We start from the raw sequence: 12,962 nt of genomic DNA, 5'->3' as shown, positions 1-12,962 counted from the left end.
AATGAATAATTTCATCTTTGATGCACATATAAACTACTTGGAGTCACTTACAAATTGAGATTTCTGAATTCTATTTTAAGAATGAAGAAAACAAGTGTCAAATTTAGTAATTCTTAAAAGTTATTCTGATGATTTTTCATCCTAAACTTATTTCTAGGAAATATCTTGTTACAAAGACAGAGTGTGAAAATTCCCTTTTCTCCAGATTGTCTCCAAAATTTGGTGTTACTCAGTTTTGAAAATTTGTCTATCTATTGAATACAAACCACTATCTCACTGTTGTTTTAATTCGTAGTTTTAATATAAGTTATGGATACATATTTAAATATATCTTCTCTTCTCATTCTTGTTAGCCATCTGGGTTTCCTTTGCCAATTGCAAATTACTTATGTCTTGATAATTTTTTCTTGTGTTTTTATTCTTTTTCTCCTTTATTTGCAATATTTCTTTTGTTAGTGTACATGTTTATTGTTTTTCATATTTAAAATATATGATTTTAGGGCTTTTTTCAATTTTATAATTTGAAGACAAAGAACACTAGAGAAATTATGCTAAACATAGCTAGAACCATTGTAGTTTCCCCAAGTGCATCATAGAATATATCATGCTTGTGTTTATCATCTGCCTCCTCTACTAAACTACATGTCCTGTGTGGACAGCATTCACATTTGATTTACTTTTAGAATAAGCAATGTGTAGAAAGGATGCCAGCCCATATTTATTATAACACATTTAGTGTTTTGACATGAACAAATTATTTTGTCATATCTATGAAATCATGCTATTGAGTAGGCTGTGACCTATGGGGTACGAAGTGGTTACTGCTTTCCTTCTTAAGTCACTATTTCAGGTACCCTTTGTTGGATCTTCCATTCCCATTATTTAGCAGTATCTATAATATATCTCATTGTATTTGTATTTCTTTCAGGTAATGAAATAGGCTGCTTCACATCTATTAAAGTGTTTCGTGTACACACTCAAGATCACCAGGCCATTTCATACCCCTTTCAATGCCTCTCTGATCCCGAAAGCTTAGCTTGAATATCACCTCAGTTGGAATGGGGTGCATTTAAATTTTTTGCTCCCAAAGCTTTAGTTTTCCCACCCCATTTTATCTGCATTCTGGCTTTTCAATAGTCAAGGAAGGGAATAATGGTGGATTAAAGGAAAATGGCAAGTTATTTAAAAAATAACGTTGCTAAATCTGACTTCCCTGCTGGCTATGTGTTGCAGATGCCTGGAGCTTTATTATGTAAGATTTTAAAGTGTTCTGCTGAATGTACTTTATCTACTTTTGACAGTCTGATTGGGATTTATCTCCCTCGACAATGTCATCACAAAACAAACCAATATTCTGTTTCTGCTGAGATCAACTTACCTCATAAGATACCATCTCATGAAAAATCTTTTAAACATGACTCAAGCTTCACTTCACTCTGCAAGGTCTACTTGATTAAGGAAAAAAAAATGCGTCCTTGCTCCACCAAATCATAGAAATTCAACTTTCCAACCTTTTCCTTCTCTTCTTGCTCTGTTGTTACAGATATTTCTAGCCCATTGTTCTTCAAAGTGAAGGATAGATTATCCCGGAGAAACTTGAAGAATTTTTAAGGGCTCATGTATTCTTATGATTGTAATGTCTTCGTCCTTAAATTCAAAAGATACTTGTTCCAATGCCACTCATGAGAAAAACTCTCAACAAACTGAAAAACAGAGGAGAACTTCCTTAGCATGATAAAGAACATCTACAAAAAACCTACAGGTGACGTCATACTTAACTGTGGGAAACTTGAAGCTTTTCTGTTAAGATCAGGGACAAGAAAAGATATCAAATTTTACCACTCCTTTTCATATCTGACTAGAAGTCCTAACTCATACAATAAGACAAAAGACTGAAGTAAAAGGTATATACATTGGGAAGGTAGAAATAGAACTGTCTCAGTCTGCAGAGGTCATGATTGTCTATGCAGAAAATCTCCAAACATTGACAAAAAACAAACCTTTTGGAACTAATAAACACTTATATCAAGTTTCAGGATACAATATTAATATGCAAAAGTCAACCAGTTTCCTATGTAGCAGCAACAAAAAGTAGAATCTGAAATTAGAAAAACAATACCATTTAACCCTCAAATGAAACACTTAGGCATAAATCTGAATAAAATATGTACAATATCTATATAAGGAAAACTAAAAGTTTAATCAAAGTAATAAAAGAATAACTAAATAGATATTTCATGTTCATGGATAAAAGACTCAATATTACTAAAATATCAATTCTTCCCAAATTAAAATATAGATCCAATGCATTCTAATCGACAACCCAGAAGGTCATTTTGTGGATATTGCCAAACTGATTCTAATGTTTCCATGAAGAGATGAAAGACACAGAATAGCCAATTCAATATTGGAGGAGAAGAAAAAATTCAGACTACTGACTCTACCTGACTTCAAGACTTACTATAAAGCTACAGTAATCCAGACAATGATGTATTAAAGAAAAAAATAGATAAATAAATCACTACACAAAAGAATTAGCCCAGAAATAGACCCACATAACCACATTGCCATTGTATTGCGTTTACTGTTTAGTCAAAGATCAGTTGACCAATCAATGGAGCAAAATAGTCTTTTCAACAATTGGTGCAGGAAACATCGTAATCCACATGCCCCCACCCCCTAAAAGAAAATCTAAACACAAACTTTACACCCTTCACAGAAACTGCCTCAAAATGAGTTATAGACCTAATGTAAAGTGCAAAATTATAATGTTTCTGGAAGATAACATAGAAGAAAACCTTGGGTTTTGGATGGTCTTGGATAAAGCAATGACTTTTTAGATAAAACACCAAGTACATGATCAATGAAATAATTAGTAAACTGAACTTTATAAATATTAAAAAACTCTTGTTCTGAGAGACACTATCAAAAGAATGAGAAGACAAGCAACAGACTAGAAGAAAATATTTGCGAAAATACAAGTAATAAAGGACTCTTGTAAACAAATATGCAAAAGAACTTTCAAAATGCAACAGTGATAAAATGAGTAACCCAATTTACAATTGGGCAAAAGACCTAAAACCACACCTATGAGAATGGCCAAAATACAAAACACTTACAGCACCCCATGCTGACAAGGATGTGGAGCATTAGGAACTCTCATTAATTGCTGGTGAAATTACAATATGGTATCAAGTTTGGCAGTTTCTTATAAAACCAAGTATATTCTTACCATATGATCCAACAATTGTATTCTTTGGTATTTTTCCAAATGAATTGAAAACCTCTGACCACACACAAATCTTCATAGAGGTGTTTTTGTATCTTCATTTATAATTGCCAAAATTTGGAAGCAACCAAGATGTCCTTAAGTAGGTGAATAGAAGAATAAACTGTGGTATATCTAGACGATTGAATGTTATTCAAGACTAAAAAGAAATGAGTTATCAAGCTATCAAAAAATTTGGAAAGACCTTAAATGCATGTGATAAAATAAAAGAAACCAGCAAAAGGCTTCATACTGTAAGATTCTAATTAAATGAAATTATGGAAAAGACAAAACTATGGAGACAGTGAAAAGATGAACAATTGCCAGAGGTTAAGCGGGAAGGAGGCATGAGTAAGTGGAGCACAAAGGATTTTTAGGGCTTTGAAAATACTCTCTATGATACTACAATGGTGGATACACATCATTATTCATTTTCCCAAATTCATAGAATATACAAAACCAAGAGTGAACCTAATGCAAACTGTGAGCCTTGAGTGATCTTGTTGTGTCCATGTAGGTTTACTTATTTTAACAAATGTATCACTCTGGTGTGGAAATCTGTTAGTGGGGAATGCTATGCATGTGTGGAGTACGGAGTATACAGGCTATCTCACTTCTTTCTGCTCAATTCAAAGAAAGAGATAAGTGATGAGACACAAATATTTATAAGTTTATGGAATTATTATATATGATATCTAGTGAGTATTATGATGAGCATGTTTTTGGAAGACCTATGCATTCCCTATGTGATGCTTTATAAGGTGGAAATTTGCCAAATGATAAAGGTTTTATAGAAATTTTAATTTATGAAAGTTAAGTTCTAAATTTCTCTTGCTATATAAATCATAATATTTTTCTTGAGGGTAAAACCATTTTTAAAATAGAGAAAGCTGCCATGCATCTTAAGGTGTATGCACATCTGCATATAATTCAACTGTAATAAAATCATATGACTCTGATTTTTATGACAAGAGTGAATATTAATTAAAAAGTATAAATGAGTTCAAAAGCTTTCTAGTGCCATCTGTATATATGCAGAAGTGATTCATTCATTAACTCTTAAAGAGAATTAACAATGAATTACCAAAGTTAGCTATTTTGTCAAATAAAATAAAACCTATAAAATTCAGGGTCATAATATTAATTAAAGAAATTGTTTTTACATAATATAGCTAATACAAATATTTATTCTATTTTATTTACTTGATTGCAATATTGATTCACACTCCTTTTAAAATCAATCGTTGTAGAATATTATCTTCTTGAATCTATAATGTACATGTTTTTCCATCATTTCTTTTTTTTTTTTTTTTGGAGATGGAGTTTCGCTCTTGATGCCCAGGCTTGAGTGTGGTGGCCTCATCTCGGCTCGCCGCAACCTCCGCCTCCCGGATTCAAGCAATTCCCAGCCTCAGCCTCTGGAATAGCTGGTATTACAGGCATGAGCCATCACGCCTGGCTAATTTTGTATTTTTAGTAGAGACACGATTTCTCCACGTTGGTCAGGCTGGTCTCGAACTCCCGACCTCAGGTGATCTGTCTGCCTTGGCTTCCCAAAGTGCTGGGATTACAGGCGTGAGACACCTCGCCCGGCCCTCCATCATTTTCTTAACAAGATTTTGTTGTACTTCTCCTAAAGTTTTGATATATACTTTTTGGTTTAATCTATTGTTAAATGATGAACTTTTCATTTGGTTGGATGACATCAGTGTTGATAATCTGGAAACGAAATATATAATGAACCTATATATATAAATGATAGCTGATATGCATTGGAACTTCTACAGATTCCGCACTGCTAAGTCGTCTTAGAAGTCTTGAAGTTAACCTATTTTAAAAGGAAGATTTGTTGATTACACAGAGATGGGGCGCATTTTAATATTCTTATATCATTGTGTTGCCTGAGATATCAAAATCCATTAAAAGAAGATTATAAACTTTATTTTAAATTTGATTCTAAATTGATTCTTTATGTATTGTCAACAGAAGCTCTGGAAAATCAATCATAACTACTAAGCCATATTAAAATTAACTTATTTATTTTTAATTGTTCATATCATAGCTCTCTGAGATGTTGTTTATAAATCTAAATTACTTTTCTCCTAGATAAAGTTTCTCTTAAGTTTATGTTGCAATGATTTTTACCCTAAGGCCACTTATCTGCTCTATTCTTTACATTTTTTCTTACACTAATATTCCTGCTTTGTTGCCCAAATTTACCAAAGCCTATGGTGCTTATTCTATTGTTTCTATAACCTTACTAATTAATAACATTTTAAAATAAATCATTACAATTGAAAGTTTTCTTGTGCAAACACAGAGACACACAGACAAATGCTATGTAGGTGTATACTTGCAGAATCCTGATTAGTTTATGTGAACGTACACACAGGAAAAATAATGCGAGTTTTGTTCCTCTTATTTTATGTTAATTTATTTTTAAATTGACAAGTAAAAATCATAAATATTTATGGTGTACAATATGATGTTCAATAGGTGTATTCACTGTGGAAGGGCTAAATCAAGCTATTTAATATAGGCATTAAGGTACATATCAATTTTTGGTTTGGAGAACATAAAATCTCCTCTATTAGCAATTTTCATGTATACAATATATTGTTACTGACTGTAGTCACTGTGATGTACAATAGACCTCTTGAACTCTTGAACTTATTCTTTCTGTTTAATTGAAATTTTTTTCTTTTTTTTTTTTTTTTGAGACGGAGTCTTGCTGTGTGGCCCAGGCTGGAGTGCAGTGGCGCGATCTCGGCTCACTGCAAGCTCTGCCTCCCGGGTTCACGCTATTCTCCCGCCTCAGCCTCCGAGTAGCTGGGACTACAGGCCGTCCGCCACCACGCCCAGCTAGTTTTTTTTTTATATATTTTTAGTAGAGACTGGGTTTCACCATGTTAGCCAGGATGGTCTCGATCTCCTGACCTTGTGATCCACCTGCCTCGGCCTCCCAAAGTGCTGGGATTACAGGCGTGAGCCACTGCGCCTGGCCAAATTGAAATTTTATGTCTTTTTTTGTCAACATCTTCCCAATCCCTCCAACCTCCAGCATCTCATAAATACCATTTTACTCTCTCTTTCTAATTGGTCAACTTTTTAAGATTCCACATGTAAGTGAGATCGTGTGGTATTTGTTTTTCTGCACCTAGTTTATTTTACTTAGTGTAATTTCCCCCAGGCTCATTCATACTGTCACATATGACATGATTTCCTTCTTTATTAAGGCTGAATAGTATTATATTATGTATATTAAAGGGCATCTTCTTTATTTATTGGATTGTTGGTGGCTACTTATGTTGAGTCCCTAGCTTGGCTGCTGCAAATAATGCTGCAATGAACATGGGAGTGCAGATATCTCTTTGAAACACCAATTTAATATCCTTTGGATCTATAGCCAGCAGTGTGATTGCTGGATCATGTAGTAGTTCTATTTTTAATATTTCAAATAATATCCACCCCATTTTGAGAGAAGCTACACATTTGTGCAATTCAGTATTTAAATTTGTAAGAGGAATCAACCAAGTGAAAACCTGACCCAAGTTGTCCTATGTTAACTATAACTCTAAATGGAATCCACATCCCTCTACATAGAATAATTTAACTGTTCTATATGCATATATTGTATATACACAGTTCACACTTTGCAAAAAAACTTCAGCTCTGTCTAATAAGTTTCCTGGGGTTTGTTGAAGGACATTCTCTAAAAGAAAATTGAGTTTGAGGAAAACATTGGTCATCATGGAAACCTGACAGAAATTCACAGGTTCTTTGATGAGCTAGGGTCAGACACATTTACCTAAATTGGTAAAGTCCAGAAATCAGTTACTCTGTTATATGCCCCTAATAAGACCTGGATTCAAAATGCTGAATAAATACATAATAAACATGGTGAATAATTCAGCATGTAATCGACTAAGCATTACATTTAAATTATGCAAAATTCTTAGTAAAAATAGAAAGAAAATCAAATGGCTTCTCTTTCTATATATATGTATAATATTTATATATATACACATATATAATGCTTGTGTATATATATTATATTTGTGCATATAAAATTCAAGAAGCATTGCAAGTATCCAACACTGAAAATCACAGTTTTATTTTTAGCTTTGTGAAGCATAATTCATTTTAATTTCTCATCTTGTATCTATTGTGCATATGGAGGCAATGTGGATGACATGCTTACAAGAGTTTTAAATGCTATTAGAGCATAAAAAAACTTAAGATTATTTAATCATTCATTAATTGGTTATGAAGCATCTGTTGTATAGATGGCACTGTACTATATGTTGGCTTTTGGACAATGTAGACAGTTTTCCTGCCTTCATGAGAATGACAGAATAGAGAATGTGGATATTTAAAAGCTAAACATAAGAAGGAGGGCTGACCAGGAAACAGAAGGGCTTATACATTTATTATTAATCTGTTTTAATCAAACATTGCAGTTCACTTCTGTGCGTGTGTTTATGTTGTTCACTAAAAGCACCAACATATTAGTGAGAAGAATGGGACCCCAGAAATTTAAGCAGAAACTAGAAATAATTTTGGTTATCAAATATGAGGGTTTGTGGTAGTCAGTGAAGTGAAAGATAGGAAATTTCAAATGAAGTGATTTGAGAGAGGAAGAAAACAAGTTCAGCGTTACAAATCTTGGTTATCAGGTAAAGTATGCACATTTTAGTGAAAATAATCACAAGGAGTCAGTGGGAGTGAGAGTCGGGGAGTATGGACAAAGCAGGAAGGGATGACAGTAATGGTGAGTATTTAAAAAATATCTACTATTCCCACTATGAGTGAGAACATGCGGCGTTTGGTTTTCTGTTCTTGCAATAGTTTGCTGAGAATGATGGTCTCCAGCTTCATCCATGTGCCTACAAAGGACATGAACTCATCCTTTTTTATGGCTGCATGGTATTCCATGGTATATATGTGCCACATTTTCTTAATCTAGTCTATCATTAATGGACATTTGGGTTGGTTTCAAGTCTTTGTTATTGTGAATAGTGCCACAATGAACATACGTGTGCATGTGTCTTTATAGTAGCATGATTTATAATCCTTTAGGTATATACCCAGTAATGGGATTGCTGGGTCAAATGGTATTTGTAGTTCTAGATCCTGGAATAATCACCACACTATCTTCCACAATGGTTGACTAGTTTACAGTCTCATCAACAGTGTAAAAGTGTTCCTATTTCTCCACATCCTCTCCAGCATCTGTTGTTTCCTGACTTTTTAATGATTGCTATTCTAACTGGTGTGAGATGGTAGTCATTGTGGTTTTGATTTGCATTTCTCTGAGCATTTTTTCATGTGTCTGTTGGCTGCATAAATGTCTTCTTTTGAGAAGTGTCTGTTCATATCCTTCATCCAATTTTGATGAGGTTGTTTGATTTTTTTCTTGTAAATTTATTTAAGTTCTTTGTAGATTCTATATATGAGCCCTTTATCAGACATGTAGATTGTAAAATTTTCTCTCATTCTGTAGGTTGCCTGTTCACTGTGATGGTGGTTTATTTTGCTGTGCAGAAGCTCTTTAGTTTAATTAGATCCCATTTGTCAATTTTGTCATTTATTGCCATTGCTTTTGGTATTTTAGTCATGAAGTCCTTGCCCATGTCTGTGTCCTGAATGGTATTGCCTAGGTTTTCTTTGAGGGTTTTTATGGTTTTAGTTCTGACATTTAAGTCTTTAATCCATCTTGAATTAATTTTTGTATAAGATGTGAAGAAGGGATTCAGTTTTAGCTTTCTACATATGGCTAGCCAGTTTTCCCAGCACCATATATTGAATAGGGAATCATTTCCCCATTTCCTGTTTTTGTCAGGTTTGTCAAAGATCAGATAGCTGTAGATGTGTGGTATTATTTCTGAGGGCTCTGTTCTGTTCCATTGGTCTATATCTCTGTTTTGGTACCAGTACCATGCTGTTTTGGTTACTGTAGCCTTGTAATATAGTTTGAAGTTGGGTAGTGCGATGCCTCCAGCTTTGTTCTTTTGGCTTAGGATTGTCTTGGTAATGCGGGCTCTTTTTTGGTTCCATATAAACTTTAAGGTAGTATTTTTCCTGTTCTGTGAAGAAAGACATTGATAGCTTGACGGGGATGGCATTGAATGTATAAATTACCTTGGGCAGTATGGCCATTTTCACAATATTGATTCTTGCTATCCACGAGCATGGAGTGTTCTTCCATTTGTTTGTGTCCTCTTTTATTTCTTTGAGCAGTGATTTGCAATTCTCCTTGAAGAGGTCCTTCACATCCCTTATAAGTTGGATTCCTAGGTATTTTATTCTCTTTGAAGCAATTGTGAATGGGAGTTCACTCATGATTTCTCTCTCTGTCTGTTATTGGTGTATAGGAATGTTTGTGATTTTTGCACATTGATTTTGAATCCTGAGACTTTGCTGAAGTTGTTTATCAGCTTAAGGAGAATTTTGGGCTGAGACGATCGGGTTTTCTAAATATACAATCATGTCATCTGCAAACAGGGACAATTTGACTTCATCTTTTCCTAATTGAATACCCTTTATTTCTTTCTCTTGCCTGATGGCCCTGGTCAGAACTTTCAACACTATGTTGAATAGGAGAGGTAAGATAGGGCATCCCTGTCTTGTATCAGTTTTCAAACCGAATGCTTCCAGTTTTTGTCCATTCAGTATGATATTGGCTGTGGGTTTGTCATAAATAGCTCTTATCATTTTGAGATATTTTCCAGGAATACCTAATTTATTGAGAGTTTTTAGCATGAAGTGCTGAATTTTGCTGAAGACCTTTTCTGCATCTATTGAGATAATCACGTGTTTTTTGTCATTGGTTCTGTTTATATGATGGATTACGTTTACTGATTTGCCTATGTTGAACCAGTCTTGCATCCCAGTTATGAAGCCAACTTGATTGTGGTGGATAAGCTTTTTGATGTGCTGCTGGATTCCATTTGCGAGTATTTTATTAAGGATTTTTGCACTGATACTCATCAGCGATATTGGTCTAAAATTCTCTTTTTTTTGTTGTGTCTCTGCCAGGCTTTGGTATCAGGATGATGCTGGCCTCATAAAATGAGTTACGGAGGATTTCATCATTTTGTATTGATTGGAATAGTTTCAGGAGGGATGGTACCAGCTCCTCTTTGTACTTCTGTTAGAATTCGGCTGTGAATCCGTCTGGTCCTGGAATTTTTTTGGTTGGTAGGCTGTTAATTATTGCCTCAATTTCAGAGCCTGGTTGTTGGTCTATTCAGGGATTCAACTTCTTCCTGGTTTAGTCCTTGAAGGGTGTATGTGTCCAGGAATCTACCCATTTATTCTAGATTTTCTAGTTTATTTGCGTAGAGGTGTTTATAGTATTCTCTGATGGTAGCTTGTATTTCTGTCGGATCAAAGGTGATATCCCCGTTATTATTTTTATTGCATCTATTTGACTCTACTCTCTTTTTTTCTTTATTAATCTTGCTAGCGGTCTATCAATTGTGTTGATCTTTTCAAAAAACCAGCTCCTGGATTGATTGATTTTTTTGAAGGTTTTTTTTGTGTCTCTATCTCTTTCAGTTCGGCTCTGATCTTAGTTATTTTTTTGCCTTCTGCTAGCTTTTGAATGTGTTTGCTCTTGTTTCTCTAGTTCTTTTAATTGTGATGTTAGGGTCAATTTTAGATCTTTCCTGCTTTCTCTTGTGGGCATTTAGTGTTATAAATTTCCCTCTACACACTGCTTTAAATGTGTCCCAGAGATTATGGTATGTTGTGTCTTTGTTCTCATTGGTTTCAAAGAACATCTTTATTTCTATCTTCATTTTGTTATCTACTCAGTAGTCATTCAGGAGTCAGTTGTTCATTTTCCATGTAGTTGTGTGGTTTTGAGTGAGTTTCTTAATCCTGAGTTCTAATGTGATTGCACTGTGGTCTGAGAGATAGTTTTTTATAATTTCTGTTCTTTTACATTTGCTGAGGAGTGATTTACTTCCAACTATGCGGTCAATTTTGGTGCGATGTGGTGCTGAGAAGAATGTATATTCTGTTGATTTGAGGTGGAGAGTTCTGTAGATGTCTATTGGGTCCACTTGGTGCAGAACTGAGTTCAAGTCCTGGATATCCTTGTTAACTTTCTGTCTCATTTATCTGTCTAATGTTGACAATGGGGTGTTAAAGTCACCCATTATTATTGCGTGGGAGTCTAAGTCTCTTTTTAGGTATCCAAGGACTTGCTTTATGAATCTTGGTGCTCCTGTATTGGGTGCATATATATTTAGGATAACCGGGGCCTGTCGTGGGATGGAGGGCAGGGGAAGGGATAGCATTAGGAGAAATATCTAATGTAAATGAAGAGTTAATGGGTCTAGCACACCAACATGGCACATGTGTACATATGTAACAAACCTGCACATTGTGCACATGTACCCTAGAACTTAAAGTATAATAAAAATAATAATAATAAAAACAAAATCTAATAGATAACTGCTAATGTTCTGAGTAAATGAAAGAAGAGAAAAATACAATGCAGTAAAAAAAAAAAAAAGAAAACAAAAACAAAAACTCACATAAACATTAATAAAGAAAAGGGTACCAGAATCCAACATAAAATATTTCACTAAAAATATATATAATAATGATTGGTTCCAACCTAAAAATTTCATAATATTAATATTAACATCCTATAGCCTCAACTATTAGAGTTAGAAACCTGATTTGGTAAAAATTATATGTAGAATTATTCTATTTTATTATAAAAGAATACTAACGTTTTAAGTATGTATTCCAAAATATGGCAAGGTGAATTTATAGATATTTATTCCAATAAAATACTGAAATTTGAAAGTGACACACAGGAAAGTTATGATGCAAAGGGTTGGCAATGTGGAAGGAAAAGAGTAAAGCATAGTTAGAGCTAAGTAAACATATTTAAGTGGTTAGGAACTTTATTAGAAATGCATAGCTATTACATGAAAAAAATTACCAGGATTAAAAATGTGAATCTAAATTCTTACATTGTATGTACAAAATTGGAAAATAGTGGAATTAAGGGAATAATTAAAAGGGAGCTCATCTCATCTTACAATAGATGTGAGTAGAATTATACTTTTTTCTTGTTATTTATAATAAATAAACTAAAAATTTAAAATCTAACAATAAAAATTCAAATAATAAAGGATAAAATAGCAAATACATACACCAAACACCTGAAAAAGAAAACAAAAGCAAATCACAAATTGTAGAAAAGATGAAAGATCAATAGTTATCTTAATGATATGAGTGCATTGAATTATCAAATCTTGTCATTATAGAGTCTTATATATTTATATCATAGGAAAGTGTGGGGAAAAGAAAGAGAGATCAGACTTTTACTGTGTCTATATAGAAAGAAGTAGACATAAGAGACTCCATTTCGTTCTGTATTTGAGATGCTGTTAATCTGTGACCCTACCCCCAACCTTGTCCTTGCAAGAGACATGTGCTGTGGTGACTCAAGGTTTAATGGATTTTGGGCTGAGCAAGATGTGCCTTTGTCAAACAAGTGCCTGAAGGCAGCTTGCTGGTTAAAAGTCATCACCATTCTCTTAATCTCAGGTACCCAGGGACACGTACACTGCCAAACGTTGCAGGGACCTCTGCCTAGGAAAGCTAGGTATTGTCCAAGGTTTCTCCCCATGTGATAGTCTGAAATATGGCCTCGTGGGAAGGGAAAGAC

The 12,962-nt window shown here is 34.1% G+C and overlaps 1 long non-coding RNA gene across 1 annotated transcript in view; it reads left to right on the top strand.

The window, feature by feature from the left end:
* The window catches only part of LOC144340995 (uncharacterized), a 344,172-nt gene extending 331,411 nt beyond the window's left edge, over positions 1-12,761 (top strand). Inside the window, exon 3 of the long non-coding RNA XR_013417548.1 lies at positions 12,744-12,761. This is a non-coding gene — a long non-coding RNA (uncharacterized LOC144340995). The remainder of the gene's footprint in view (positions 1-12,743) is intronic.
* The last annotated feature ends 201 nt before the right edge of the window (positions 12,762-12,962 follow it).

This window comes from Macaca mulatta, chromosome 5, assembly GCF_049350105.2.
Source record: "Macaca mulatta isolate MMU2019108-1 chromosome 5, T2T-MMU8v2.0, whole genome shotgun sequence".
NCBI classification, from domain to species: domain Eukaryota; kingdom Metazoa; phylum Chordata; class Mammalia; order Primates; family Cercopithecidae; genus Macaca; species Macaca mulatta.
Note: the sequence above shows the minus strand (reverse complement) of the source record. Positions and strands in the feature narration are given on the sequence as shown.